The following is a 25,517-nucleotide window of genomic DNA, read 5'->3' as shown; positions in this document are numbered from 1 at the left end:
ATTTTTGAAGAGGTGAGTGCTGTTATTTCTGACCCCACTCGGGCAAGCCTCCATTTTAAGCGAAAGCCAGTAACTGTTGAAGCCGGAGTTTCATTCAGGCCTAGGTCTTGGAGAAAGATCCCAAGAAGAGGTTTTGGGTTCGTCCTTTTTGCCTCCGTGGAAACTTAGCACCCCTCATCCTTAAAATTAAGTTGGATGGGCGCTTGGCTTTTAAAGATCTTTGGGAAAAGGATTATTTTGGTGGTTGTTTTTTTTTTGCTTCTAGTACTTGAGTGAAAACAAAAATTTTTTTTTCATGTAAAATTGGCCCAGAAACTTTAAAACAGGACAGTTGGAATCATCAGGTTTTTTAAGTAAATTAAATGTGGCAAGCGAAGTTTTTTGGATAATCAGTTAAAATCACTCTGGCAATGTTTAGGAAGTACCTTGGATAATGATTTTTTCCCCCCCAGTGAGATCTGGTCTTTTTATTTTTTTCATAAGTGATTTTTATATTGTCTACTATATTTGTTGTTTTTATGTAAACTGTTTCTTCCGGTATATATGGAGACGCACATACATGCATATATATTTTTGGACACTTTTTAGGATGGTGAGGTGGTTAGTACTTCAAATCTCTTCCCAGAAGGCTTCAACTGTTTGATGATGATGATAGTGATGGTTATTATTATTATGTCTAAAGGAAAATCTTCTTTTTCAGGTTCTTTCAAGATACCTTTTGAAACAAAACATTTTCCTCTTATTTGGTGACTGAGTGACTTTACTAAGACTCTCTTGCTTGTTTGAGTGTTGTCTGAACTATTCCTGACACTATGAATGCTATCTGGATGCCTCTTAAGGTAAGAGGGGTTAATTTTTTATTATAAGATATATATGTTCCATTCTCATATAAATTTATACATGAAATACATACATAGAAGATATATATGTATTTCATATATGTATATATTAGAATGGAGAATATTTAATTTACTATTTTTCAGTCTCCACAAACTTCTCCTCTCTCAAAAGCTACTATTGTAATTTCCTGGGATTTATATTTATACTGTTCTTAATTATCAGTGTTAAAATGTGAATGTAAAATTTGCATCTTAACCTTTATTCTAATGATGAGCTTATTTTTTTAAGTTAGAACAACCTGAATATTTATAAAACTATTTTTCCAATTCTAGTAGGATGGGTTGGCAGTTTAAACTTCCAGGTCCACTTTCAAACAGGTCCCTGAGAGTCATGGGTGCTAGGGTGTGTCCCACTCTTGCAAATCAGTAGCTGATTCATGTGTTACAAAAGATGTGTCATTAACCATTTGTCTACTCTGAAACTTCATATACTATATTAGAACATATTAAGACCTGCTGCTTTACATTGGAGAGTCCTGCTGCTCACTAGGTCATTGCATGAGATTTTTTGCTTTTTTTCAACAGGTAGCATTTGTGCCAACTTTTATCTCACAGAGTAAATCTCATTTGGGCAAGTGGACAGGCTGTTTTAAGATGGAAAAAGCTCCCAATGAAGTCATGATTCTTCCATTCCTTCCTTCCTTCCTTCCTTCCTTCCTTCCTTCCTTCCTTCCTTCCTTCCTTCCTTCCTTCCTTCCTCCCTCCCTCCCTCCCTCCCTCCCTCCCTTCCTTCCTTTCTTCCTTCCTTCCTTCCTTCTTTCCTTCCTTCCTTCCTTCCTCTCCCTCTTTTTTCTCTTTCATTCTATCTTCCTTTTTCACTTTCTTTCTTTCACATTTTATCTCTATTCAAAACATGACAGCCTTACAGCTTTTTCTAATGTCTTTTACTAAACAACTCTCTTGCCTAAAGAATTTTATTAGGACTAAGCAGAGGGCAAAGCTTAAGACAGATCTAGAAAGGAAGTGGGAGGAAGGATGAAGAAAGAAAGGTGGCAGTGGAAACCCTTCAATGTCTTACTTTCTTCAGAGTTAGATGCCAATATAGTCAAGGTTGTTTTGTTGTAATCTGCTCTGCTCTGTGAAATTTCAGATGAATGCAGTGGATAAATCAGAATAATGCAGTCTGTATAAACTAAATATTTGGACTTGTGGGAAATCTTGGGTAATGTAGACTGAGTTCTTAATCTCATTTATGTTCCAGATTCTATTGTTGGATAATTAGCACGTACACTAGTATAAAGAAAGCCAAAGTGACAGTTTTTCCACTATTTCTCCCTGTAGAGTTAGAGGGGTTGTGTGGGGGAACATAGCCAGAAGCCCTGAGCCCCTAGGAATTGGAGGATCTTGTTTAATAGTGCTTCCACTTCTTAACAAGTACTGAGTGCCAGCATTTATTAGTCTCTATATTCCTAGGAAGCTTTCAAGAGGATTGGGATCAACATATCAGGTTTCATGTTAGTTTCCTTGGTTTTAATTAAAGGTATGAGGTATAAATAAGTCTGCTTTTTCAGATACCTATGCTGTTTAAAGTTTTACTTCTAAATCTCAGTGAACCTGAAATTTAGTAGTACAGTAAATAATACACTAACTCCTGATGGAGGAAAGGCCTCTGGCATGACAAGAATACATTTGTCAGTGAACCATACTATGAGAGTTACTACCTGTTAATTACTTGAGAATGTAGTTGTATGGCTTCCTTAATTTTATATTCCTAACCAATCCTTTGAATAGTAGAAAATATCTTCTAGATCAAATCAGTTTTGATATAGTGTCTCACATTGTAGCCCAGACTGGCCTTGAACCCTCAATCTTTCTGCCCCAGCCTCTTGGGTGCTGTTATTACAGGTCCATGCCATGATTGTATGTATGTATGGATTTGTGCCAGTATTGAGGCTTGAACTCAAGGCCAGGACACTTTAGCTTATTTTTTTGGTGGTCATGGGGCTTGAACTCAGGGCCTGGGCACTAACCCTGACTAGCACTCTATCACTTCGAGCCACTGGGCCACTTCCAGTTTTCTAGTGATTAATGAGATAAGAATCTCAGACTTTCCTACCCAGACTGGTTTTGAATCACAATTCTTAGATCTCAGCCTCCTGAGTACCTAGGATTATAGGCATGAGCCATAGGTGCCTGGCTCTCAGGATTTTGAATTTCAAACTTATAGGAATATATTGCTAGTACTAACCTTGCAGTTCAAGGCTTTATATGGGGAGGAATTTTTACAGAGTAAATGAGTTTACTGATGCAAAGTACTTAGAATATCTCAATAACCATCAACTGCCAATTTTCTTTATGACATTTGTTTGCTAAGGCTGTGACTTAATGTGTTCATTAGGGCAAAGGCATACTTCCTAGGAAGATGATTAGGCCTTTCCTGTAGCTTATGGAAGCTCCTTGGCTTGTGTTATTATATTTCTAATTCCAACTTTACTTAAAAGTTCCTCATGTGTCTGTGTCCAGAATTTCCTTTTTTTTTTTTTTTTTTTTTGGCCAGTGCTGGAGCTTGAACTCTGGGCTGTCCTCAAGCTTCTTTTGCTCAAGGCCTACCACTTGAGCCACGGTACTACTTCCTGCTTTTTCTGAGTAGTTTATTGGAGGTAAGAGTGTCATGGACTTTCCTGCCCCGGCTGGCTTCCAACTGGATTCTCAGATCTCACCCTCCTGAGTAGCTAGGATTATAGGCGTGAGCCACCAGCACCTGGCCAGAATTTCTCTCTCACTCTTTTTGGCCAGTCCTGGGCGTTGGACTCAGGGCCTGAGCACTATCCCTGGCTTCTTCCCGCTCAAGGCTAGCACTCTGCCACCTGAGCCACAGCGCCCCTGCTGGCCGTTTTCCATATATGTGGTGCTGGGGAATCGAACCAAGGGCTTCATGTGTAGGAGGCAAGCGCTCTTGCCACTAGGCCATATTCCCAGCCCCCAGAATTTCTCTTTTAAAAAGATAATAGTTATACTAGTTTAGGGTAAAGTCTCATGACTGTGTGTGTGTGCGCGCGTTGCTCCTGGGGCTTGTCTGTTCTTGGCCTAGTGATCTACCCTTTGAGCCACAGATTCTTTTCTGGCTTTTTGATGATTAGTTGGAGATAAGAGTCTTTAAGACTTCCCTACCCAGACTGACTTTGAACTGAGATCTTCAGATCTCAGCCTTCTGAGTAATTAGGATTACAGGCCTTAGGATTACTGGTGCCTTGCTCTTCTTTTTTGGGGGTGGGGTTGAGGGGAAGGCAGGCAGCAGTTTTGGGGCTTAAACTTGAGGGCCTTATGCTCTACTTTGTTTTATTTACTTTATTTTATTATTATTATTATTTTTTTTGTCAGTCATGGGTCATGAACTCAGGGCCTGGGTGCTGTCCCTGAGCTTTTCTACTCAAGGCTAGTAGTGCTTTACCACTTTGAGCCAGAGCTCCACTTCTGGTTTTCTTGTAGTTAATGGAGATAAGAGTCTCATGGACTTTATTTGTTCTTTTTTTTGGCCAGTCCTGGGCTTGGACTCAGGGCCTGAGCACTGTCCCTGGCTTCTTTTTGCTCAAGGCTAGCACTCTGCACTTGAGCCACAGTGCCACTTCTGGCCGTTTTCCATATATGTGGTGCTGGGGAATCGAACCCAGGGCTTAATGTATAAGAAGCAAGCACTCTTGCCACTAGGCCATATTCCCAGCCCCTCATGGACTTTATTGCCTGGCCTGGTTTTGAACCACCATCCTCAGATCTCAGCCTTCTGAGTAGCTAGGATTATACGTATGAGCCACTAGGGCTGGCTAACATTTTTTTGGTTTTGTGCCGGTCTTGAAACTTGAAGTCAGAGCCTGGGCACTGTCCCTGAGCCTCTTTGTACTTAAGGCTAGTGCTCTACCACTTGAGGCACAGTGCCACTTCGGGCTTTTTCTGAATAATTTATTGGAGATAAAAGTCTCATATGGATTTTCCTGCCCAGGCTGGCTTCAAACTTTGATCTGCAGATCTCAGCCTCCTGAGTAACTAGGATTACACCAGCTCCTAGCTTTTTTCTTTTTTTTTTTTTCCCTTCAGCTTCTCTTTAAGCCACACCTCCACTTGTGACTCTTTGCTGGTGGATTTTTTTTTGCCAGAACTGGCATAGAGCTGTAATTTTCAGATCTCAGCCTCCTGAGTAACCACCAGAAACTTGTCTGTGTGACCTCTTTTTTACCTTATGACTTCAGTAAAAACCTTATCTTCAAATAAAATCACATTCTGAGATAGAGAAGTTAGTTATATATCTTTTTTGGAAGACAGTTTATCTTGTAAAACACCTGTTATTAGTTTTAAGTTTTTTTTCTGTATTTTTTTGCCTGTTATCTACTTAATGATCTCTTAATCTTTGTATCAGCTGTTATTGCCCTTTCATATTGCATTAACCTCCCCCTTCTACTTGCATACTTTATCACTATGGTAGGCTGGGTTACCCACAAACTAAACTTGTATAAATTCTTTGCCAATGTGTATAAGTCGATTTTTGGTGATGACAGGAGAGTCTTTTCTATGGGTGAAACACACAATGACATGCTTTGGCAAGCTATTGTATATTGATGTGGTTTTGTCTATGTTTTATGGAGAAAAAGGCTACAATATTTTCATCAAATGTTTTTTTTTTTTGGCCAGTCCTGGGCCTTAGACTCAGGGCCCGAGCACCGTCCCTGGCTTCTTCCTGCTCAAGGCTAGCACTCTGCCACTTGAGCCACAGCGCCGCTTCTGGCCGTTTTCTGTATATGTGGTGCTGGGGAATTGAACCTAGGGCCTCGTGTGTCCGAGGCAGGCACTCTTGCCACTAGGCTATATCCCCAGCCCTCATCAAATGTTTTGAGTGGTGTGTCATCAGAAGCTAGTCCCCGAATTTATCTCTTATCTCGTTATTCTAATATGAAGGAGTCATTGATATTTGATAATTTATGATTGAACTGGAGGAATTACCTTTAGACTAGACTTGGGGAGGTAAGTCAAGAATAGGAGTGGTTTTCTCCTGAGGACAAAGGGAGTAGCCATAGTAAAGGTCTGAAGGCCCAGAGAATATATTCAGATACTTGATTTGAAGAAATTATAAATAATTATCTTTAAGAGTTAATTTATAATTTATGTTTTAAAAATTCTTTTTTTATTCTGGCGCCTGGCATGACATTTTCTCTCTTTTTGGTTGTTGGTTGTGGACACTGTTCCTGAGCTCTTTTTGCTCAAGGTTAGTGCTCCACAACTTTGATCCACAGCTCCTCTTCAGGTTTTATGGTGGTTAAATGGAGATAAAGAGTCTCCCGGACTTTCCTGCCTGTGCTGGCTTTGAACCTTGATCCTCAGATCTTAACCTCCTGAGTAGCTAGGATTACAGGTGTGAGCTGAAATTTTTTCCTTTATCATTATGTATAAATTATGTTTGGGTGCTGATGGCTCATGCCCGATAATCCTAGCAATTTAGGAGGCTAAGAACTGAGAATCACAGTTTGAAGCAAGGTCCAGCAGGAAAGTCTATGAGACTCTTCTCTCCAGTTAACCACCAAAAAGCCAGAAATGGAGCTGAGGCTGAAGTGGTAGAGTGTTAGCCTTGAGCAAAAAAGCTCAGGGAGAGTGTCCAGGCCCTGAGTTTAAGCCCCAGTACCACCACTAAAAGCAAAGAACCAAACACAAACTTGTGCTTGAAGCAGTAACTCTGAAGATGAATAAACATTTGTCATTGTAGCTCCCAGTTTACTATTACATGGGGCCCTTGAGCATGATAATTTTAGGCCAGCAGAGGGAGCTAAAGTTACTAATAAGTGACTTCATCTCAACTAGCTTTCAAAAAATTGTCAACTAAGAGGAAGAAAAACTACTGATAAAATAGTCATTGTTCACACAGAAGAAATAATAAATGACCAAGAAGCAAAGAAGCATCTTTATTCTGATAATTAACAGAAGATAAATGATAGTATTAAATTTTTTTTTTTTTTTTTTGGCCAGTCCTGGGCCTTGGACTCAGGGCCTGAGAACTGTCCCTGGCTTCTTCCCGCTCAAGGCTAGCACTCTGCCACTTGAGCCACAGCGCCGCTTCTGGCCGTTTTCTGTATATGTGGTGCTGGGGAATCGAACCTAGGGCCTCGTGTATATGAGGCAGGCACTCTTGCCACTAGGCTATATCCCCAGCCCAGTATTAAATTTTTTTTAATCTGTGGAATTTGCAAATGAACTGCTATCAAGGTGGTAAGAGAGCAATCTCAAACAGCTAGTGAAAGTATGCATTGGGACTACTATTGGTTTGTTTGTTCTGAAAGATAATTTGGTAGCACATATCAACAAGCCTCAAAAAAATTTTTTTTCCTGTTGGTCCTGGGGCTTGAACTCAGGGCCTGGGCAAGTCACTGAGCCTCAAGGCTAGAGCTCTACCACTTGAACCACAGCACCATTTCCAGCTTTTTCTGAGTGCTGTAGTTGATAGGAGATAAGAGTTTCATGTACTTTTCTATTTTTTTATTAATTAATTTATTGTCACAGTGATGTTCAGAGGGGTTACAGTTTCATACATAAGGCAATGAGTACATTTCTTATCAAACTTGTTAGCTCCTCCCTCATTTTTCTCCTACCTTCCACCCTTCCCAATTCCCTCCCCCTCTCCCCTGAGTTGTACAGATGGTTTATGGCATATAGATTTGTAAGTATTGCTGTTGCATTGGTTCACCTTTTATCCTTTGTCTCTCCATTTTGATGTTCCGCTTCCCTTCCCTATTTCAATAAACATATATACAATACCCAGGATACCACAATCAGTCACAGTGACATCAGGGGTAAAACTCTGGGGAAGAAAGACATAAGAAAATGGCATAATTTCACATGGTACATTGAAAATAACAACAGCAATGATAAACCACTTATTTCCATAACTTGGAATTTATTCTCATGGGCCTTTCTTCCCTGCCTGGCTTTGAACTCAGATCTCAGCCTCCTGAGTAGTTAGGATTACACGTGTGAACCACTGGCATTTAGCTGTAAAACAATATTTTTGAAGAATTTTTAATGTCTTATATTGGATAAATGATAAATGAAAGATTTGGAATACAGGGCTATATAAGAAAGACTATAAATGTATAAGAAATAGGGAATATATACATACATAGATAAAAAGGATGGAAAGAACCATATAACAATAACATTGGTTGGGTTTTTTTGTTGTTGTTTTTTTTTGAAAAAGGACCAGTTTGCTGACAATCCAGTTTCCTGGTAACTAGAACAAGCTTTCTTGAGTCTTATCAGGCAACTATTCTGTCTAAGTTGGTATCATGGGATGTTTTAACCTAAAACTACAAAGGAAAAAAAAAAAGAAGATAGCCTTAGAAACTTTGAGCTTCACCTCAGAAATTATTTATTTCCCTGTGTGACTTCAGAATGGATTTATATATAAATTAAACCATAAATTTAATTTTTAAACATTGTTATTATGAAGGTGATATACAGAAGGGTTACAGTTACATAAGTCATATAGTGAGTACGTTTTTTAAGCACTTCTTGAAATTTTTTTTTTTTTTTTTTGCCAGTCCTGGGCCTTGGACTCAGGGCCTGAGCACTGTCCCTTGCTTCTTTTTGCTCAAGGCTAGCACACTGCCACTTGAGCCACAGCACCACTTTGGCCCTTTTTTTTATATATGTGGTGCAAGGGAATCGAACCCAGGGCTTCATGTATATGAGGCAAGCACTCTTGCCACTAGGCCATAGTCCCAGCCCTTGAAATGTATTTTTAACTTTTCATATTTCTTAGTGATAACAAATTCCACAAATTCCTTTTATCTGTTATACAAGTACTCTTCTTTTCCAAGACTGAAAGCTTAACTTATTAAGATTTGATGGATAGATTGGTATTTGCCATATTGATACATATATTTATATCATATTACTTCTTGCTTTCCTGTTTTTGTTTTTTTTTGGCCAGTCCTGGGCCTTGGACTCAGGGCCTGAGCACCTTCCCTGGCTTCTTCCTGCTCAAGGCTAGCACTCTGCCACCTGAGACAGCGCCTCTTCTGGCCGTTTTCCATATATGTGGTGCTGGGGAATCAAACCAAGAGCTTCATGTGTTAGGAGGCAAGCACTCTTGCCACTAGGCCATATTCCCAGCCCTCCTGTTTTCTTAATTGAAGATACTTGATTATTGAATTTAATATCCTGGGCAAGGAATGTGGCTTAGTGGTAAAGTGTTTGCCTAGCATGCATGAAGCCCTGGGTTTGAATCCTCAGTACCACATAAACAGAAAAATCCAGAAGTGGCACTGTGACTCAAGTAGTAGAGTGCTAGCCTTGAGCAAAAGAAGCTCAGGGACAGTGCCCAGGCCCCGAGTTCAAGTCCTAGGACTAGCAAAAAAGTGTTATTTCCTTTTTTTTTGGTGCTAGCCCTGGGATTTGAACTCAGAGTCTGGGCACTGTCGCTGAGTTTTTTGTTTTTGTTTTTTTATTGCTCAAGCCTAGCACTCTACCACTTGAGCCAAAGCTCCATTTTCAGCTTTTTTGTAGTTAATTGGAGATAAGAGTCTCATGGACTTCAGAGCCATAGCTAACTTCCAAACATGATCCTCAAATCTCAGTGTCCCGAGTAGCTAGGATTATAGGCATGAGCCACTGGCGCCAGCTAGAAATGTATTTTCTTGTGAAATTTTGTCTTGCCTCCATGTGTCTTAATGATCCTGTACCTGCTGTACTTTATAATCTTTCACTACTTTTTCTTATTTGTTTTGTATCCTTTTTAGGAGAAAAAGAACTTTTCTTTTTTCTCCACCCTTTTACCCTTTATGTATGTACTTAGCAATTTAAATTTTTGGTGCAGAATTTGACTTTTTTTTTTTGCCAGTCCTTGAACTCAGGGCCTGAACTCAGGGCTTGAACTCAGGGCCTGAGCACTGTCCCTGGCTTCTTTTTGCTCAAGGCTAGCATTCTACCACTTGAGCCACAGCGTCACTTCTGGCTTTTTCTGTATATGCAGTGCTGAGGAATTGAACCCAGGGCTTCATGCATACGAGGCAAGCACTCTACCACTTAGCCACATTCCTGGCCCATTAACTTTTAATTTTTTGCCTGTCTTGGGGCTTCACTTAAACTCAGGACCTGGGCACTATCACTGAGCCCTACCACTTTAGCCATATTGCCACTTCTGTTTTTTTCTGAGTAGTTTATTGGAGATAAGAATCTCACAGACTTTTCTGCCCTGGCTAGCTTTAAACCTCAATTCTCACATTTCAGCCTTCTGAGTAGCTGGGATTACAGGTGTGAGCCACTGGCACATGACTTTTTTGGTCTTTTGCTTTAAGTCAAAATTTAAGTTTATGTTTCTAAGGGCTGTATATTGGTGTGCATCTGTGTGTTTGCATGAGGATATTTTTCAAAATTTGGGTGATCATATAATTATGTTTTCCACATTGTTACCAACTATGTTTTTAATCTATTACTACTGGGTCATACAATTTGATTTTTAATTATAATTTACATCCAAATTCTATTATGCCTGCTATATCTTAGTAGGCTCTCAAAGTCTGGAACAAGAATTATTTAAACTTTGTTATTTTCTTCCCAAAGAAGTTTTGTGTGGTTAAACACGTGGATTGTTGATCCCTACTTTATAATTATTATTATCGCTATTACTGTACTTTACAGGCTTCTGAATCATCAGGCTTTTGAGTTAAAATAAATTTTACTTGGGCTGGGAATATGGTCTAGTGGTAGAGTGGTTGCCTGGTATACATGAAGCCCTGAGTTCAATTCCTTAGCACCACATATATAGAAAAAGCCAGAAGTGGCGCTGTGGCTCAAGTGGTAGAGAGCTAGCCTTGAGCAAAAAGAAGGTAGGGACAGTGCTCAGGCCTTGAGTCCAAGCCCCAGGACTGGCAAAAAAAAGAAAAAAAGAAATTTTACTTGAGCTAAAGCTCTCTTTGTCTCTCTTATTTAATGACAGTTTGGGGGCTTGAACTTAGGGCCTGAGTGCTATTCCTGAGGTTTTTTGCTCAAGGCTAGCATTCTACCACTGATGCACAGTTCCACTTTTCAACTTTTAATGGGAGATAAGAATCATACAAACTTTCTCCCGTCTGGCTTAGAATCTCAAGCCTCAAATCTCAGTTTCCTGAGTAGTTAGAATTACTGGTGCCCAGTTACAGTTTTTTGTTTTCCTTTTGCTTATTTTTCCCAGTAGGTTCTTGTGTTTTTTCCCAGGTTGGCCTTGACTGCAGTCCTTTAATTTATGCCTCCATCAAAGATGGATGATGGTGGTTTGCACCACCACACCCAGTTTTATTGATTGAGATGTAGTCTTGCTAACTTTTTGTCCAGTCTGGCTTGAACTTTGATCTTCCTGATCTCTGCCATAGTTTATAGGCATGAACCACCATATATAGTGTTTTCTGTTTAATTTTTTTTTTTTTTTTTTCTTTTTTTTTTTTTTTGGCCAGTCCTGGGCCTTGGACTCAGGGCCTGAGCACTGTCCCTGGCTTCTTCCCGCTCAAGGCTAGCACTCTGCCACTTGAGCCACAGCGCCGCTTCTGGCCGTTTTCTGTATATGTGGTGCTGGGGAATCGAACCTAGGGCCTCGTGTATCCGAGGCAGGCACTCTTGCCACTAGGCTATATCCCCAGCCCTTCTGTTTAATTTTTTGAGGAATCACTGAACTCCACAAAGTAACTAGACTATCATGTGTTTGTGCCATTATGTCTGAAGGTTCCAATTTCTCTATGTCCTTACCAACACTTGCAATTGTTATGGATTTGTTTGTTTATTTATTATGGGGCTTGCTATGTATTCCAGATTGTCTTGAACTAACTGCCCCCCTACTTTATCTTGCAGAATGTTAGGATTATCATCATGTACCATTGTACCTATCATATTTTATTTTTATTTTTTGTAGTCCTAGGGTTTGGACTCAGAATTGAGCTTGTTCAACTTGCTTGGCATTCTATCACTTGAGCCATTCCTCCAGCCCAGATTTTTGCTTGTTATCTTAAAGATGGGGATCTGGTGAAATTTCTACCTGCGCTGGCTTTGAACTTTAGTCCTCTAGATCTCAGCCTCCTAAGTAGATAGGATTACAGGTATGAACCCCTGGCTCATATGGCATCTGCCTCATTTTTTTAATTTATCTTATCCTAGTGGACAAGGTGATATCTTGTGGTTTTGTCTCTCTTTTTTTTCCCGCCTACAGTGGTACTGGGGATTAACCTCAAGGTCTATATGCATTCTAGGCAAGTGCTCTACTGCTGGGCTACATGTCAAACATTCATTGTTGTTTAGAATTTAATTTTCCTGATAGCTAATAATGATGAGATCTTTTCATGTGTTCATTGGCCACTGCATATTTCCCTTGGAGACACATTTTCATATTCTTTGCTTGTTTAAAACTTGGATTTCTTTGTTGTTGGTGAGTTATTTCTGTATTCTGGATGAAAATCCATTGCCAGACAAGATTTACAAATACCTTCTCTTATTCCATGGGCTGTAATTTCATTATCTTGATGGCATCCTTACTGTACAAAAATTCATAATGTTGATGAAATTCAATTACCTATTTTCTTTTGTTTCTCATGCTTTGGTGCTGCACTTTAAAGCCACTGTTTAACCCAAGGCAATGAAGGAATTTTATTGTATTAGTTCTTATAGTTAGGTCTTGAGCCATAGCTCCATTTCTATCTTTTCTGGTAGTTAACTGGAGAGAAGTATCTCAAGGGCTTTCCTGCCTGGGCTGGCTTCAAACTGAGATCATCAGTTCTTAGCCTCCTGAGAAGCTAGGATTTCAGGTGTGAGCTACATTCCTGGCTTTATGGCCTATTTTTAAGTTAATAACAATGACTCTTTGTATATAGTATGAAATAGGGAACCAACTTCATTTTATTGCAAGGAAATATTCAGTTGTTACAGCATGCATTTTTTTGTTTGTTTGTTTTGTCCTTATTGGGGATTGAACTCTAGGCCTTACACTTTCTAGGCAAGGGCTCTACCATTTGGACCATGTCCCCAGTTTCAAGCATAGGTTTGTTGTTGTTTTTTGCTGGTACTAGAGTTTGAATTTAGGGCTTTATGCTTACTTGGTGGTTGGTTCTACCATTTGAGCCACACCTCCAGCCTTTTTTTTTTTTTTTTTTTTTTGCAGGTTCTGAGGTTTTAACTCAGAGCCTGGGCACTCTGTCCCTGAGCTTTTGTTTTCAAACCTGGCACTCTACTGCTTGAGTTCAGCATTTTGGTGGTTAATTGGAGATAAGAATCTCATGAGCTTTTCTGCTTGTGCTGGTTTCACTCCTCTGAATCTGAGCCTTCTGAGCAGCTAAGATTATAGGTACTGCCACTTGGCCTAAGTTGTTTTTTGAGAGACCATTGGTTATTTTATTGAATAGACTTGGCACCTTGTCAGCAATCAGTTAGCTATCAGCCATTGTGAGGGTTTAAATTTGGACCTTTTGTTCTTTTTTGTTATCTGTATGTTTTTCCTTATGCTGTTATCATACTGTCTTGATTTCTAGAGCTTTGAATTATGTTTTGAAATCATGAATGATTTTCAAGCTTGTTTTGTGTATTTTGGGATTGCAGTGGATCTGTAGGTCAATTTAGAGAGAGTATTGATATTTTCATAATATTTTTCTGATCTGTGGACATAGGGTATCATCCTGTTTAATTCAGACTTCCTTAGCTTTTTTTGATAAATTTTATAGATTAGCATGTAAGGTTCAAACTTTGTTAAATTTATTTCCAAGTATTTTACTCTTTTGATGGGATTGTTTTTGTTTTACTTATTTATTTTTGCCCATCTTGGGTCTTGAACTCAGGGCCTGGGCACTGTCCCTGTGCTTCTTTTGCTCAAGGCTAGTGTTCTACCACTTGAGCCACAGTGCCACTTCTGGCTTTTTCTGTTCTTGTGGTACTGAGGAATGGAACCCAGGATTTCATGTGTGCTAGGCAAGCACTCTACCACTAAGCCCCATTCCCAGCTCTGGGATTGTTTTCTTTTCTTTTTTTTTTTCCAATTGTGGAGCTTGAACTCGGGCTGGGCACTGTTCTTGAGAGATCCTTTGCTCAAGGCTAGTGCTCTACCACTTTGAGCCACAGTGCCACTTCTGAAATTGTTTTTCTAAACATAATTTTCACACTTTAATGCTAGCATATAGAAATAGAATTTTTTTGTTGCTGTTATGAAGGTGATGTACAGAGGGATGTTACAGTTATATAAGTCAAATAATGATTACATTTCCTTTTAGACAGTTTCACCCCTTCCCTTGCTTTCTCCCAGAGAAATAAAATTTCTATTTGTGTGTTGATCTGCTATCCCATGACCTTTTAAATAAGCTATAATAGTTTATTTGTGGATTTTTGGGATTTTCTATATACAAGATTGTCTTCTGCAAATAGAGGCATTCTTATTTCTTTCTATTCTTTTCAAGTGTGGGTCTTTGTTTGTCTGTTTTTTGTTTTTTGTTTCCGGCCAGTCCTGGGCCTTGGACTCAGGGCCTGAGCACTGTCCCTGGCTTCCTTTTGCTCAAGGCTAGCACTCTGCCACTTGAGCCACAGCGCCACTTCTGGCCGTTTTCTGTATATATGTGGTGTTGGGGAATCGAACCCAGGGCCTCATGTATACGAGGCAAGCTCTCTTGCCACTAGGCCATATCCCCAGCCCCTGTCTGTTTTGTTTTGATGGAGTAGTACTAGAGTTAGAACTTAGGACTTTATCCTTTTTTTTTTTTTTCTGCCAGTCCTGGGGCTTAAACTCAGGGCCTGAGCACTGTCCCTGGCTTATTTTGCTCAAGGCTACCACTCTGCTACTTTTTCTATTTTTGTTGTGCTGAGGAATCAAACCCAGGGCTTCATGTATACGAGACAAGCACTTTACCACTGGGCCATATTCCTAGCCCAGGACTTTATACTTTTTATGCAGGTGCTCTGCCACTGAGTTAGACCGCCAACCCTTTTTATTTTTGGTACTGGTTACTTTGAGGTAGTCTTGATGTGAGGTTTTCATATATATCATTTATCATGTTGAGTTAGTTTTCTTCAGTTCCTAGTTTGTTGAGTGTTTTTATCTTTATTTGTCAAGTGGGTTTCCTGCATCTATTGACATGTTCATGTAATGCTCAGATACTAAGCCAGCCTTAAGTTCCTGGGATAAATCACATCAGTAAAAGCGTGTGTGTGTGTGTGTGTGTGTGTGTGTGTATGTGTGTGTGTGTGTGTGTGTGTGTGCGTGTGCCTGGTGCTGGTGGCTCACTCCTATAATTCTAGCTACTCAGGAAACTAAGCTCTGAGGATCCTGCTTTGAAGCCAGCCTGGGCAGAAAAGTCAATGGGACTCTTATCTATTAACCAGGAAAACCAGAAGTTGAGGTGTAGTTTTATACACACACACACAGTGCCTACATTCATTTCTTTTTTGAGGCCTTTTCATTTATATTATATGGGACATTGGTGTATATAGTTTTATTGTGTTGTTTTTGTTGGGTTTTGGTATTAGTGTAATAATGGACTTCTTGAATGAATTGAGGTTGTCAGCTTTTTTTTTTTTTGCCATTTTTGGGGCTCTAACTCAGAGCCTGGGCACTGTCCCTGGTATCTTTTTGCTCAAGGCTAGCACTCTTTGAACCACAGAACCACTTGCAGCTTTTTCTGTGTATGTGGTACTGAGGAATTGAACCCAGGGCTTCATGCATCCTAGGCAAGCACTCTACCACTAAGCCACATTCCCAGCTGAAACGAATTTGGTTTAACTTGGAACTTTCTTTTGGCAATAATAAATCCTAATTGCCTAATAAGTCAACTATAGTTACAGAAAGAACTCATTTTTAAAAAATTTATTATTGAATCTGTTAAATTTGGAAGAAACTTAGAAAGATTCCCCAGGGTAGAAGCAAATATTTCAGAATGGAAATGGTATGCAGAACTAAATGCAATTGGATTAGGTCACACTTTTTTCTTCTCTAGATCTTTTGCCTACCTTGAAACATTCAAGGTAGAGGTTACAAGTTCAGCACTTTTAGATCACTGTCACCTATGTTGTTCACTTAACTGCTTCTCTTAGTTTCATTGGGGGTACTTGCTTTTTTACTTCATTTTAGTTATGTCTTAACTAATAGCTAATTTTAATATTCCTGCAATGTTTTTAGGCAAACTTCAAGAAAGGGACTAAAAGAACAGAATTAGAAACATAGGCCAAAGTTTTGTGAATTGATCTATGATTGCTTCTTAGCTTTGTGCTTTTATCCATTTAAAGTGTCAATTGAGCCAGTGGCTCACACCTGTAATTCTACCTACTCTGGAGGCTGAGATCTGAAGATCTTCACAGTTTGAAGCCACCCAGTGCAGAAAAGCCCCCGTGAGACTCTTATCTCAAATTAATCAGTCAAAAATCAGAAGTGAAGCTGTGCTTCAATGTGGTAGATAGTTAGCCTTGAGCAAAAGAGCTCAGGGACTAGACCTAGAATTCAAGCCTCACTACCAACAGAAAAAACAAAAGCAAACAAACAAAACCCTCTATTGCTGCGTGGGAGTGGCTCAAGCCTCTAATCCTAGCTAATTACTAAGGAGGCTGATCTAAGATTATTATGGTTGGAAGACAACCTGGGTAGAAAAGTCCATGAAATTCTTATCTCCAATAAACCAGCAAAAAGCTTGTTGTGGAGGTATGGTTCAAGTGGTAAAATGCCAAGCTGTGAGTAAAAAAGCCAAATGAGATCAAGGCCCTGAATATTTGAATATTCTTTTTTTCCCTAAAAGCTTTCCTTCCCTCCTTCTGTCTCTCTGTCTCTGTCTTTCTCACTAGGATATGGCTAATTGGCTCAGGCTAGAACTCTGTAACCACCTTAGCCTTCCAAGCCACTGGATGCCTGGCTTTCCTTTCTTAAACCTGTGCCACAGAAAATTGCCATTTTATTCTTTTACCCTGCTAGTTGAAGTTAATTCATTTGTGACAAATTTTGTTAAATAAAGATTTATGTTGGGGCTGGGAATGTGGCTTAGTGGTAGAGTTCTTGCCTAGCATGCATGAAGCCCTGGGTTCAATTCCTCAGTTCCACATAAACAGAAAAAGCCAGAAGTGGTGCTGTGGCTCAAGAGGTAGAGTGCTAGCCTTGAGCAAAAAGAAGCCAAGGACAGTGCTCAAGCCCTGAGTCCAAGAGCCAGGGCTGGCAAAAAAGTAAAAAAAAAAAAAAAAAAGGTGTTTGTCTGGGTGCTGGTGGCTCATGTCTGTAAACCCCTAGGTAGTCAGGAGGCTGAGATCTGAGGATCACAGCTCAAAGCCAGCCTGGGCAGGAAAGTCTATGAGACTCTTACCTCCAATTAAGCATAACAAAATCCGAAGCAGAGCTATGGCTTAAGTGGCATAGCACTAGCCTTGAGCCCAAAAGCTCAGGGACAGAGCCCAGGCCCCGAGTTCAAGCTCTAGTATCAGCTCCCACAAAAAAGCATCTGAATGTGATTATGGAAATTAATTTAGAATAGTATTGAAAATGCTGATGTTAGATTCTATAATTTCTGTCCATTTAATTAAAAAAACACAAAGATTACTGTTGAAAAATATATATGATTTCTTAGTAAATGAATGACAGAGATAAGACAGGGACTTTAGCATTTCCTGAATTACAGTTACATTCTTGGTAACTTAGTGTCTTTGCTAATACTGTATCTAAGACAATATATGTTAGATTTTTTTTGTTGTTGGTTGTGGAGCTTGAACTCTGGGCTTAGGTGCTGTCCCTGAGCTCCAACTCAAGGCTAGTGCTATACCACTTGAGCCATAGCACCACTTCCAGATTTCTGGTGGCTAATTGGAGCTTAGAGTCTCATGGACTTTCCTGCCTGGGCTGGTCTTGAACCGGGATCCTCAGATTGCAGCCTCCTGAGTAGCTAGGATGACAGACACCAGTTACCAGTGCCCGGCTATGTTAGCTGTTTTTAGGTTTCACCATCCACACAAATTTGCTTTGTACAAAGTGGTTTAGTTGTGGAAATCTAAATGATCTAAACCCATGCTCTTCTAATTTTCTCTTTTAAGTACTCCTTACTGTGGGGCTATTTTGAGTAGCTTGTCACAGTAGCAAATGTCCATAAAGAATCTTCCCTGTCCTGAAAAAATTGAGAATTTTTTTTTTTTTTTTTGGCCAGTCCTGGGCTTTGGACCCAGGGCCCGAGCACTGTCCCTGGCTTCCTTCTGCTCAAGGCTAGCACTCTGCCACTTGAGCCACAGCGCCACTTCTGGCCATTTTCTGTATATGTGGTGCTGGGGAATCGAACCCAGGACCTCCTGTATGGGAGGCGAGCACTAGGCCATATCCCCAGCCCCAAATTGAGAATTTTGTATGATATATATGTTTGACAAAAGTATATCTGGGGGCTGGGAATGTGGCTTAGCGGTAGAGTGAGTGCCTAGCATGCTTGAAGCCCTGGGTTCGATTCCTTAGCACCACATAAACAGAAAAGGCCGGAAGTGGCGCTCTAGCTCAAGAGGTAGAGTGCTAGCTAGCTTTGAGGAAAAAAAAAAAAAAAAAAGCCAGGGACAGTGCTCAGGCCCTGAGTCCAAGCCCCAGGACTGGCAATCAATCAATCAGTCAATCAATAAATATAAATTTAAAAAAGAAAAAGAAAGTATATCTAGGGGTTGGGAATATGACTTAGTGATAGAGTGCTTGCTTAGCATGTATGAAGCCCTGGGTTCCATTTCTCAGTACCACAGAAAAAGCTGAAAGTGGCACTGTGGCTCAAGTGTTAAGAGTGCTAGCTTTGAGCAAAAGAAGCTCAGGGACAGTGCCCAGGCCCTGAGTTTAAGCCCCAGGACTGGTTCCCCCTCCCACCCCCCCAAAAAAAAGTAAAAAAAAAAGTATGCCTAATTTTATTATAATATTTGATTAAATTGATACTTTGGCAGGTTTCTCCTGTTTATTCCATGGCATCAGACACTCCCTTTACTATCACGGTATATTTTCTTGTATGTTCAAAAATCCAGGAGTTAGTAGATTCAAGGGAAGAATATTCCTTCCTCAAGAATGGCATGCATGCCTTTCCATTGTGGGAACAGGTGTGCTGTCTTTCAAAATCCTTAGTCTGCTATGCTACTAGAGCAAAGATTCTATAAGTTTCATCAACATTTTGGAATTACCAACTGTTTTTAAAAAAATTGCTTTGCTCTCTGTACTTAATGCTTGCTATTCTTCCTCTTTGAACATTTTTTCTTAGATTTTTTTTTTTTTTTTTTTTGGCCAGTCCTGGGGCTTGGACTCAGGGCTTGAGCACTGTCCCTGGCTTCTTCCCGCTCAAGGCTAGCACTCTGCCACTTGAGCCACAGCACCGCTTCTGGCCGTTTTCTGTATATGTGGTGCTGGGGAATCGAACCTAGGGCCTTGTGTATCCAAGGCAGGCACTCTTGCCACTAGGCTATATCCCCAGCCCTCTTTGAACATTTTTTCCCTCTTGACTCCTGATCAGCTTTTCTCAGGCCCTCCACAGTTTGGCTGCTGAAAGCTCCCTTGAAGTTTTTCTACATACTTCATATTTCTTTCATTTGGTAAAGAAGTAAAGTCGTTTCTTAGTAAATTCTGATATTTAATTTAATAAATACTGTGGTAGTATTTAGGCTTGGGTGTAAGTTGACATTGATTGCCTCATCTGCAAAATAAGTGTTTTAATGCATTCTTGATACATTTGATAACATTAAAAAAATTTTTTTTTGTTTGAGACTGGGACTTGAACTTGCTATCCGATACTTGCTTTTGCTCATTGGCTAGCAGTCTACCACCTGAACCATACCTCCAATCTGAACAGACTTTTTTTTTTGTTTTTGGCCAGTCCTGGGCCTTGGACTCAGGGCCTGAGCACCTTCCCTGGCTTCTTCCCACTCAAGGCTAGCACTCTGCCACCTGAGCCACAGTGCCCCTTCTGGCCGTTTTCCATATATGTGGTGCTGGGGAATCGAACCAAGAGCCTCATGTGTAGGAGGCAAGCACTCTTGCAACTAGGCCATATTCCCAGCCCTGAACAGACATTTTTGACTAAGCAGATACTTTAGTTATTTAAGAAATTTTTAATTTTTATTTATTTATTTATGGCCAGTCTTGGGCCTTGGACTCAGGGCCTGAGCACTGTCCCTGGCTTCTTTTTGCTCAAGGCTAGCATTCTGCCACTTGAGCCATAGTGCCACTTCTGGCCGTTTTCTATAAATGAGGTGCTGGGGAATCGAACCCAGGCCTTCATGTACAGGAAGCGAGCACTCTTGCCATTAGGCCATATTCCCAGCATTATTTAAGAATTTTAAGTATTCTAAACTCTTAAGGTTCAAAGCTTTAGAAATAACTAAAATTTACCTAAATAATGTAACTTTTTATTTGTTTCATTTAATTCCTGAAAAATTTTATTAAAATATTTAGCTGGGTGCCAGAGGCTTATGCTTATTATCCTGGCTATTCAGGAGGCTGAAATCTGGTTACAGATTAAGGATCATGGTTTCTTCCCAGTCTAGGAAATAATTTTTGCTAGACTCCATCTCCAAAATAACCAGCAAAAGTCAGGGCTGGAGGTGTAACTCTGGTAGTAGAGCATCAGCTTAACAAATGCAAGGCTCTATGTTCAAACTCCTGTACTACTTTAAAAAAAAAAAAAGTGAAAAGGAAAAATATATATAAAATCCTGGGCTGGGGATATGGCCTAGTGGCAAGAGTGCCTGCCTTATATACATGAGGCCCTGGGTTCGATTCCCCAGCACCACATATACAGAAAATGGCCAGAAGTGGTGCTGTGGCTCAAGTGGCAGAGTGCTAGCCTTGAGCAAAAAGAAGCCAGGGACAGTGCTCAGGCCCTGAGTCCAAGGCCCAGGACTGGCCCCAAAAAAAATAAATAAATAAATAAAATAAAATAAAATCCTGCTCAGACTATATGTATTAGAAGTCAGTGCTAGTTTTCTTTCAGATTTGGATTGTAGACAATAAAGCCAACAGTTTTGGTTGTTAGAGTTTAATGATTGCCTAGAAACCTGATTTGGTTTTTTAAGTGATAACAGTGTGTTGTGTTGAGTTTTTTGTTTCTTTTAAAATATAACCTAGACTGGCCTCACACTCAGATTCTCCTGCCTTAGCCTGAGATTATGTGTGTGCGCCATACCTGGCTCCAGCTGTTCTTCAGTACTTTCTGCTGAATTCCTAAATTATTTCTAAGTTTTAGAAATTCTAAAAATCTGGAAATTGTAAATTCTAGATATTGTAGATATTCTAGATCTAGATGCACTTCACTGTTATCATTTAATATTAACTTTTTTTTTTTTTCCAGCCAGCCTGAGGCTTGAACTCAGTAAGGGCCTGGGTGCTGTCTTTGAACTTCTTTTGGTTTTGTTTTGTATTTATCTCTGAACTTTTTTGCTCAAGGCTAGTGTTCTACCACTTGATGCACTGCTCCACTCCTGGCTTTTTTTTTTTCTCCCCCTCAGTCCTGGGGCTTGGAACTCAGGGCCTAAGCACTGTCCCTGGCTTCTTTTTGCTCAAGGCTAGCACTCTACCTCTTGAGCCACAGCACCACTTCTGGCCTTTTCTGTTTGTGTGGTGCTGAGGAATCGAACCCAGGGCTTCATGCATGGTAGGCAAGCACTCTTGCTAAGCCACATACCCAGTCCCTGCTATACATTCTTGCAGCCAACTTTTTTTTTTTTTCAAATGGAATCTTACTGAAAGTTTGCTCCTAGATTCTGTACATCAAGAGTACATGGAGCTGGGTGCTTCAGCTTTGGGGCTTTGTTAGCTTGATTGCCTCATTTTAACTTATTTATTAAAAAAAATTTATTTTTACTCACTTGTGGACTTGAACTCTGGGCCTGGGCACTGTCTGGGAGCACTTCAGCTCTAGGCTAGCACTCTACCACTTGAGCCACGGTGCCACTTCCTATTTATTTTTTATTCTTTTGGTATGAGCCTGGGACTTGAACTCAGGGCCTGGGCACTGTTCCTGAGCTTCTTTTGCTCAAGGCTAGCACTCTACCACTTGAGCAACAGAGCTGCTTCTGGCTTTTTCTGCTTATGTGAGGAATCAAACCCAGGGCCTCATACATGCTAGGTAAGCACTCTACCACTAAGATACATTCCTAGCCCCTTGATTGCCTCATTTTTTACACTGTTAGAATATGGTGGTTGATTTAAATTTCTTTACTTTTATGCAGTTTATTCTGGCTTCCCATTTATTATATAGCCACTTAATATTAACACGAAAACATGTACCACCCTACAGACTTTTTGATGGCTTTTCTTTCTTTTTTTGTGGTATTAGGGATTAACCCTGAGTCTTGGATGTACTGTGCAAACATTGAGGTACATTCCCAGGCTAGCATGGAACTTGCCATCCTTCTGCCACCACCTCCCAAGTGCTGAGATTACAGGTAATCAGCACTGATAAATCTTTTTTTTTTTTTTTTTTTTAAGGCCTGGGTGCTGTCCCTGAGCTTTTTTATTGAAGGCTACAGCTCTACCACTTGAATCACAAGCTCCACTTCCCATTTACTGCCTTTTCTGATGCTCAATTGGAGATAAGAGCCTCACAGGTTTTTTCCTCCATCTTTAAGTTGATTGAAGCTTTCTAGATGGCTGCCATTTGTGTCTTATATTCCCTTCCTAAAAATCACTGGCAAAGAGAATGGGTTTAAATTAATCTCATACAGTGGATATTGGATAGTAAATATGAGTATTTTGAGAATGTATCGAAAAGCAAGTGCAAAGTTTTGTTTTTGTTTGTGTGCTGGTCAGAGGCTTGACTTCAGGACCTTGAGTTCTTGGCTTTTTCTGTTTCAGGATAGCTATCAACCAGTAGAGCCACATATTAGATTTTTAAAAAATGGCTAATTGGAGGGCTGGAGATATGGCCTAGTGGCAGGAGAGCTGGCCTCGTATACATGAGGCCCTGGGTTCGATTCCCCAGCACCACATATACAGAAAATGGCCAGAAGTGGCGCTGTGGCTCAAGTGGCAGAGTGCTAGCCTTGAGCAAAAGGAAGCCAGGGACAGTGCTCAGGCCCTGAGTCCAAGGCCCAGGACTGGCCAAAAAAATAAATAAATAAAAAAGGCTAATTGGAGATAAGCATTTCCGATTTATATGCCTGGGCTGGCTTCAAACTTGGATTCTCACATCTCAGTCTCCCGAATAGCTAGGATTACAGGCGTGAACATTTTAGGCGTATTATAGGTGTGAGCTCTCTGGGAGGAATTTTAAGGAAAGGTGTTTCTCTTAAGACTTTCTTATTTGTGTATTTATGTATTTATTTAATTTATTTTTGTTGGTCATGGGGCTTGACTCTGGGCCTGGGCGCTGACCCTGAGCTCTTCAGCTCAAGGCTAGCTAGCACTCTATCACTTGAGCCACAGCACCACTTCTGGTTTTCTGGTGGTTAATTTGAGATAAGAGTCTCATGGACTTAACCTGCCCAGGCTGGCTTTGAACCATGATCCTTAGATCTCAGCCTCCTGAGTAGCTAGGATTATAGGTGTGAACCACCAGCACCCAGCTATGTACTTATTTATAAGCTCAGTGTCTAAGCAGAAAGACATCTGATTTTAGTTAATATAAAACACAGGATGACTGATTTCAATAACAAACAACTGAACTCTTTTATTAAGAGAGAAAGTTGTTTAGTCTTCTCTCAAGTACCTGTCTTTAAAAATGAACATTCTTCACTTTCTCATTCACTAGAAAATATATTTCTGAACTATAGTTATTTGGGGAACTACTTAATTTCTTTTTTTGCTGGTCCTGGGGCTTGGACTCAGGGCCTGAGCACTGTCCCTGGCTTCTTTTTGCTCAAGGCTAGTACTCTACCACTTGAGCCACAGTGCCACTTCTGGCTTATTCTATATATATGGTGTTGAGGAATTGAACCCAGGGCTTCACATATACGAGGCAAGCATTTTACCACTAGGCCATATTCCCAGCCCCTTAATTTCTTTTTATTTCTTTGGCAGTGTGTGGATTTGAACTCAGGAAAGGGCCTTGTGCTTGCTGTACCGGTATTCTACCACTGAGCCATCTTCAGTTCTTGAGGACCTAGATAAATCTGATAGTTGAGTTGGAAAAGTAGTGATTGTTTTGTGATGGATGTTTTTGAATATAATACTTAAGTGTATGTTATAAAAGTCTTTGCCTTATTTGGTGTTTTTATTTCTGCTAGTTTAGATTTCAGAATGTTCATATTATGGCTCTGGTTCACCATCTATTGGTCCTAGAATTGTGTTAATATCTTCCTTTGCCTGTGTTTTGTGGATCTACTATTTATGTGGAGATGTATGTATGCTTAAAAGTCAACTAAATCTTCTTAGGATTATAAATTAAAAAGCCAAAGCTATACATTTTAGGATGAGTACCTAAACCATGTATACATATATTGCTTTTTTCTTTATGTAACTCGACCTTCTGATTCTAAGCTGCCTACTTTTGATGACTCTGCGTAGTGTGACTTTTTAGAGAGTACAAATGGAAACTCAGACAAATATAGGTGCAGATGCTGTAGGAACCAGTGAGTTAGTGTTAACTTTGTGGGTGAACTAAAATTGTTCTATTAACTATACAGTTTTTTTTTTTAAGAGGGGCAGAAATGACACAACACCGGATATTGGTTCTGGTAAACCACAAACTAGTATTGAGCATTTTGTATCTTCCTTTCTGGTAGTAGAACATAGTACACTTATTATGAATTTGAAGATTTGTTTGGATTTTTTTCCTGTCATTTAAACTAATTTGTAAGTCCTAATAATTCACCATTCGTTGACTCTTCAGCTTCAAAGGTCGATGGGCTTATACTTTGTGTACATGTGACACTCCGAATTTGCTGAATTTTTTAGGTCTAGGAAAAGTTCCGTTGTAATAAGACTTATTTGGGGAAGTAATAAAATATCATTCCCACAAACTGGTCATGAGAAATAAGGTGCCACCAATTTAGGCCAAGACTGGTAAGAGAGTGGGAAGTTTGTTTTTTGTTTTGAGATGGGTTCCTCTGTGGAGTTCTGTTAAAACTTTTAGTGTAGTAGTGTACTTTAATTTGATGGCTGCCTGAAGTGTAAATGATCATTGGTAACGCCTTTTGCCTGTTTTGGCGGATCTGCCAAGACACGATACCCAAAACAAGACGCGTGCTTCGGAACCAAAACTACAGTTCCCAGCGGGCCCAGCGCGGATGGGCCAACCCTTCCCCTCCGGCTCCCGGCTGCCCCTGCCCGGGTTGGCCCGGCGCGGCCCTGGCTCGCGCCTGCGCAATGGTATCTTTTTTTTTTTTTTTTTTGGTCTGGCGGCTGCGGAGCTGGGGCTAGTGCCCAAGCCGTGCTGCAGTGTTCGGAGGCTGGCTGTAGGACAAAGGGCGGGTGGGAGAAACCGTTTCAAGAGCCAGGTAGCTTCCTGGCGGTCTCAGCGCACGGCTAGCCCTGCGGTAGTGTGGCAGCGGTGGACCTAGCCTCTTTACTACTACACAGTGCACACAGTACCTCGCTCACGTCCTCTCGCTCCACGGCTCCCGCCCTGCCCCTCGCCGCGCCGCGCCGCGCGGCCCCGCCAGTCCCAGCGCGGAGGGAATGTGACGGTGTCAGCGCCTCAGGTTAGCCTCACCTCGGCCAGAGCGAGGGCCCCGCTCCGCCCTCTGCAGTGCCGCGTGCCCTGGTCGCAGGTCCAAGGCAGCAGGGCC

General features: G+C 40.6%; 1 protein-coding gene across 1 annotated transcript in view; it reads left to right on the top strand.

The window, feature by feature from the left end:
• Nucleotides 1-25,517, top strand: part of Kansl1 (KAT8 regulatory NSL complex subunit 1) — a 133,507-nt gene that overhangs the window by 998 nt on the left and 106,992 nt on the right. Inside the window, exon 2 of the mRNA XM_048367264.1 lies at nt 701-839. The gene's annotated coding sequence lies outside the window, so the exon portion shown is untranslated. The remainder of the gene's footprint in view (nt 1-700; nt 840-25,517) is intronic.

The sequence above is a fragment of the Perognathus longimembris genome, chromosome 17 (assembly GCF_023159225.1).
Source record: "Perognathus longimembris pacificus isolate PPM17 chromosome 17, ASM2315922v1, whole genome shotgun sequence".
Taxonomy (NCBI): domain Eukaryota; kingdom Metazoa; phylum Chordata; class Mammalia; order Rodentia; family Heteromyidae; genus Perognathus; species Perognathus longimembris.
This window is presented reverse-complemented; position numbering and strand designations above follow the sequence as displayed.